General features: G+C 43.1%; 1 pseudogene; it reads right to left on the bottom strand.

Annotated features, from left to right (window-relative positions):
- LOC116077355 overlaps nt 1-6305 on the bottom strand; it is a 25313-nt pseudogene extending 19008 nt beyond the window's left edge.
- Between the last annotated feature and the right edge of the window lie 237 nt (nt 6306-6542).

Here is a 6542-nt window from a genome sequence, read left to right on the forward strand (position 1 = left end):
TGGAGCTTCCTCTGGGTGTTGTGGGACTGGCTGTGGAGCTTGTGCCCAAGGTCTGCTCTGGACCCCAATCCAGACAGACTGGAAAGAACTGAAGTCACTGGGCTGGTGGAGTTCCTCTGTGCCTAGTCCTGCTGGTCCCAGTTACTCCCAGTGTTGGGACAGATGTTGGTTTCTGCTCACCTCTGATCCTTGGTGTGTCAGCGCACCTGGGAGTGTTGCTTCCTCTGGGTGTTGTGGGACTCAAGTCTGCAGAGATTTATCTGTATGTCAACATAGTGAAAAAGGAGTAATCATAGCTAGTCTAAGATGTGAGAAAAGTAAGAAATTTAGGGGACAAGGTTGGTTACAGCCTGTGATGGGTGCAGCAAAGACGAGCTCAGGAGCTGGTACATCAGTCCAGCTTTCTGACATCTTTGCTTGGTCATATCAAACAAGAGTTATCTCCCTAATTACAAAATATGAACAGAGGTGGATTCTACTCGATAAAGCAGATATAAGAACCATATGGGTCAATGAGTGCACAGATTAAATGCACCAGCATTATTTTCTGTTACTATTATTGTGACATGAAAGTAGGTAAAACATTGTGTCAACCTCATTTAAAGAGAATTATGCAAACATACTTATATCCTGTGGAGGTTTGAATAAGAATAGCCCCATAGGCTGATATATTGGAATACTTATTCACCAAGGAGTAGTACTATTTGGAGGGATCAGGAGGATTAAGAGGTATGGCCTTGTTGGAAGAAGTGTGTCACTGGGGGTGCTTTGAGGTTTCAAAAACCCATGTCAACCTCAGTGTGAGTTTGTGTATGTGTTTGTGTGTGTCTCTGTCTGTTTCTCTTTTTCTTTCTCTCTGCCTGTGGATCAGGTTGTAGCTCTCAGCTACTTCTCCTGCACCATAACTGCACACTACCATGCCTCCTGCCATGATAATAATGGACTAAGCTGCTAAAATTGCCTCAATCAAATACCCCCCCTCTCTCTCTCTCTCTCTTTTAAATAAAAGTTGCCCTGGCAGTGGTGTCTCTTTACGTAGAGCAGTGACTAAGACATATCCATTTGTAAAATTAAACCTCCAAAGCTAACACTAAATACCTAGCATTGTTTTATTTAACACTGCAAACAAAATTACTCTTTTGTTTTTGTTATTATATCAGTAGTAGAAAGGTTTTAATTCTCTAAGTCTTTTTTATAAGTACTGTCGGGGGGGGGGGAGTTGAATGAGTATGGCCCCTAAAGGCTCATATGTTGAATGCTTGGTTCTCAGTTGGTGGACAGTTGAGATAGATTAGAAGGTCTGGTGTTATTGGATCTAGTTGGAGAGGTTGTGTCACTGGAAGTATGCTTTGCAGTTTCAAAAGCCTACACCAGGCCAACTCTGTCTGTCTGTCTGTCTGTCTGTCTGTCTGTCTGTCTCTCTTTTTCTTTCCCCTGCCTGCAGATCAGGATATAAGCTCTTAGGTACTGCTTCAATGCCATGACTGTCTGCTGTCTGCCTTGCTCCCCACCACGATAGTCATGGCTTAACCCTCTGAATCTGTAAGTGAGCCCTCAATTAAATGCTTCCTTTTATAAATTTCCTTAGTCATGGTCTCTTTTCTCAGAAATACAACAATAACTATGACAGAAGTTGGTACTAGGAACTTGGGGATTGATATGACAGGCCTGACCATGAAGCTTGTTGGCAGAATGTGGACTTTGGGACTTTGGATTAAGAAACTGTTTGAATGGTGTAAGTAGGGCTTAATGTGCCTTCCTAGTGGGAATATGGGAGAGAGTAATATTGAGAGCAATGTAGACTATGGTGGCCTGGATCAAGAAGTTTCAGAGGGGAAGAGTATTAGATACCATTCTTGTGGTATTTTGGGAAAGAATGTGCTGCTATCTGTCCAGCTATGTCTTGCAGGCCAAATTAAAGAGCTGTAGATTAATGTGCTTGGCAGAGGAGATTTCAAGACACTTTAGTATTGGTCATATCATGTTGTTGTTAATGATCATTCCTATGCAGATCTACAATGAGAAGGAGCAAGCTAGACAAAGAAATTAGAGTTATAATCATCTGTAACTCTAGTCCCAGAGGATCTGACACCCCTCTCTGCCCTCCTAAGTACACAGAATATATAAAATAAATAAGTAAATAAAACCTCAAAAATATTGAAAAGTGTGGTTGATAGTTAGTTTAACATCGTGAAAAATAGTTTTCTGGGGAGGTAAGTGGCAAGTTTTGTAGTTCATGCTTGTTGTGAACTTCTAAGAGAATGTTTTCACAGCATCATATAAGAAAATCTTATTTTCTAAGAAACTAATTAAAGAAGAGAAAGACAAACTTCTACCCCTTGAAGGTGGGAAACACTTCAGTGAGTGGCGTTCCTTATATGAAGGTCACAGAATAGTCCCAAGGACTAATAAACTGTTTAGTCTTGATCCGCTCTGAAGACAGGTGCTGTGATTCACATGGAGGTGATTGTGAGGGAATGTGTAGAAGTTTGAGGCAAGAAATATTGGGCTCTTCGTTTCTCACACATTAAGTGTATCTCCTTCAGTTATCACAACTATAACTGACACTCAGAACAACTTAGTGAGAAACAAACCCACCCTTCAACAATTGCAAGGTACTCTTTAAACTGCACAGACACCATCTAGACACCACAGTGATTGACAGTGTTATCAGCATCACCTTAGGAACCAGAGTGCTTTATGTAGTCCTAAAAGGATCTGGCAGGGTTTTCAAAAGACAAGCCTGCTGTGAAGAGGTTTCAGTTCTTCGGCGTTGGTTCCTTCTAGCTGTCTTTGACTTTCACATTTTAAGGTGTATTTCCCCGGTGAAAGGACATGATGCTTTTTTTCTGCCTGCTCGTTTCTGGGTTTCTGCCTGCTCGTTTCTGGTTGCTCTTTTCCATCGTTGAATGGTTATATTGTGTACTTCAACCTTACAAATGACAGTTGAGGCAAAGGCCTGTTTCCTCTGTCGTCAGCAGGTTATGAACTCTTGTGAAAATGTAAATGCTCCATATATGCTGAGATCCAGGCAACTGAGGATGCAGCATTGGAAAGCTTCTTTAGTTTTTGCCTTATAAAGCCAAAAGGCCCATGTTTCTTGGAGGGCATGCTTTAAGATTCCAAAGTGTATATTTAATTTCAGCCCTAAACTCTACAACCAGACTTGCAGAGTCGATTTTGTTTACCTGTGAATTCAAAGGTCTTGTTACAAAAGGCAAATATTTTTCTTCAAAGGGGTAAACAAGCACAACACACCTGAGCAAATATCATATATATAATTCCTTTACTAGATTCTAGGTGCTCCAAAGTTTGCCTCTGTGCTCAGATAGAGAAGTTAGGCTCTTTACTCAGCCAATTTAGAAAAGAGAGAATTAAGGTGATAAAATATACCACATGAAGGCCTGATACAGCTGACCAATCTACAGCCACTTGACAAGGGACATTTCAGCATTATTGATCAGTCTCCTCTGATAAACTTCCCTCTAATGTGTGAGACCTGATTCGGAGGTCACGTTTAATCAGAATATTGTTTAGTGACATGTAAGTATCTTGTTTTTCCCAGTCTTTTGTTCTTAAAAAAGTTTAGGTCTTCAGAAATGTTCGAATAGTACCATAGTCAAACCTCCACATTGCCTTTGCTTGGATGTACAAAATTTTAGTAGTTTATAACCTTTTTTTTTAATCATTTATCACCATCTGACTACCGTGTTCATAGTGAAGAACTTCTAATTCGCCATTGTTTCTTGAGCCAATAGAAAGCAAACTGGACCATCCTGCCACTGCACCTCTATAGTCAGCACTTACTACCTAAAGATAAAGATGTTTTCCTACAGTCCCCAAATGCCATTTTTATGTACTCCTAGGAATTTAAGGTGTAATGTAACCAGGTATAGTGCACAGTGCTAAATACTTATAATTCTTGGGCTCAGGAAACTGAGGTACAGGATTGTCAATTGGAGACCATCCTGGGCTACACCGTGAGACCCTTTCTCCAAAAACCAAAACAAACCAAACCAAACAACAGAAAAACTAAACCAATCCTCCAAAACAAACAACAACGTAAAACAATCAAACACACAAAGCAAAGCAAAAGCATAATAGCTCACACACAAAAAAGTGATACAGTAGCCAATAGTATCTATCTAATAAAGTGCATGTTAACATTTATTTTTTAAATTTTTAATTTAAATTTTTCATGATTTTCACATTGCACATCCCAGTCCCGCTCATCTCCCTCTCCCCTCATATCTACCCTTTGCCCTGGCTATCTCCCCTCACAAGATAAAACACATCTGCTTATTCACACAAACCCACCACTACCACCACCACCACCAGCAACAAAAGCAAAGCATAGAAAACATCTTGTTGTAAAAGCTGTAGTATGTCACAGTATGTTCCATAGTATATCCCTCTGCCCATATACATTTACTTGCAAATGTTCATTGCAATGAGTCACTGGTTTGGTTCGAGGTCTCATATCAATATTAGATCATCATTGGGATTTCCCCCAGTTACCCTGTTGTTGTCGTCATGTACTACAGAGATTCTGCAGCTTTGGAACAGCCCTTTCATGCATCTCAACCTGCTACTACACCCACTCGTCTACACCAGTTACGTCTGCGGTATTGGGGGTAAAAGCCTGATCAAAGACAAGAGGCATTATGGCCCCAAAAGAGAGCTTGTGCCTCCTGGGTCTTCAGACAGTTGCTGGCATCTCCTAACTCAGACGTGTTCCATATTAGTCTTTCCAATCGTCAACACGCCCTCTTATTTAAGCATAAAAGTACCCCAAGTAATGGTTCCTTAATGGCTAAACTTAAGATTAGGCATTGTCTCCTGACCAGCACAATGTTCCAAAATATCCTAATTCAATTCCTAGTTGTCCTTAGCTTGGAATTTCTCTCAAGGAATCTGCCTTGCCAGACAGGTTTTCCTCAGAGCTAGCAACAGAGGTCAAGCAACATTCCTTAGGGCAGTCCCACAATAGTCAGAACTGTTTTACATACTAGAGAATAATGAAGGACATTAGCTAGAAGTGTTAGGTCAGAACTTCCCAGTGCTTGCCTCCAGCAAGACCCAGAGAATTAGCAGGAAAGGTTAGATTAGAACCTCCTAGTCCTTGTCTCCAGCAGAATCAGAGAATTAGCATAGGAATACCAAAATAGCCCCAGTAGGGAGGGCTCCACTGCTCTTCTGCCTGCTTCACACCTGGCTACCTGATCCTACCAACCTTGGTGTGGCAGTCACTTGCCTCCATGACCTCAGTCTTGTGCCCCTTGCTATAACTCCTGCCCGCCTATGTGACTCTTGTCATCTGCCCTGCTTGCTGTATGCTATTTAAACCTGAATTTCACCTTGTACAAATACATTCAGATTCACCACACCCTTGTGTCAAGTTTGTCATCTGCTGACTTATTGCTCACCTGACCAAAATTCTCATCCCGTGGAAATTGGGGTCCCTGCAATGAACCCGGTTGGCGGCATTAACTTTTTGAGGATTATATAGATTTGGGGGTAGGCCAATTCAGAGCCCTGGATATCTGGGCCTGGGTAGTAGCTGAGCTGGTTGGCCCACTGGCTCTCCCTTATCTGCACTACCAGGGAAAGCTCTCCTAGACTGCTCTGGCTAGGCCACCCAATGCTGTCATCACCGGACTCAGGGTCAGCTCTTCTGCTTTCATGCCCTCAGGCCCGCTCTCATACACCCATGCCTCCAGAGTCAGCTCTACTGTGCTGCTCAGTTAAAGTGCAGAGCCCACTCTCCCAAGTGCTGCAGTCATTGGTGAGATAGGGCTAGCCCTCATGACTCCAGGCATAGCTCTCCCAGCTACTGCAGGTAGTGAAGGAGTGAGGGGAAGGGCAATCACCCTCACACTCACACCACCTCAGGTCAGCTCTCCTGAGCTTTATCATCAGGGCTGGTGTACCCACTCCCCCTCAACCAAGACCTCACTACTGTGGTGTCCAGGAGAAGTGCTCTCCCATGTACCCGCTCTCCTGTATGACACAGCTGGCAAGGGACAAGACCAGCTCATCTTCTCTCTTGACCCTGCGGTATGCTCTCAGGACTGCCTCAGGAGGCAAGCAAGAGGAAAAGGGGCAGAAGGCATCTCCCCTCTGCCTAGGCTACTTCATAGCAGAGGGGTAGTGGAGCCAACTCTCCCATGCTCTGGCCTTCAGTGGGGCTCACCTGTGTCCCCCTCCACCAGAGCCAGCTCTATTGCGCTGCCCAGATGAAGTGTGGGGCCTGCTCTCTCAAGTCCTGCAGCCGTGATGGACAGGGCCAGCTCACCTGCTCTCATGATGCTGGGGCCAGTTTTTCCCAGTGCTTTAAGTGGCAAGGTGTGTGTGTGTATGTATGTATGTGTGTGTGTGTATGTATGTATGTATGTATGTATGTGTGTGTGTGTATGTATGTATGTGTGTATATGTGTGTATGCATGTGTGTATGTGTGTGTATGTATGTGTGTATGTATGTATGTATGTGTGTGTGTATGTATGTGTGTATGTGTGTATGTGTATGTGTGTGTATATGTGTG

This window comes from Mastomys coucha, unplaced genomic scaffold, assembly GCF_008632895.1.
Source record: "Mastomys coucha isolate ucsf_1 unplaced genomic scaffold, UCSF_Mcou_1 pScaffold5, whole genome shotgun sequence".
NCBI classification, from domain to species: Eukaryota; Metazoa; Chordata; class Mammalia; order Rodentia; family Muridae; genus Mastomys; species Mastomys coucha.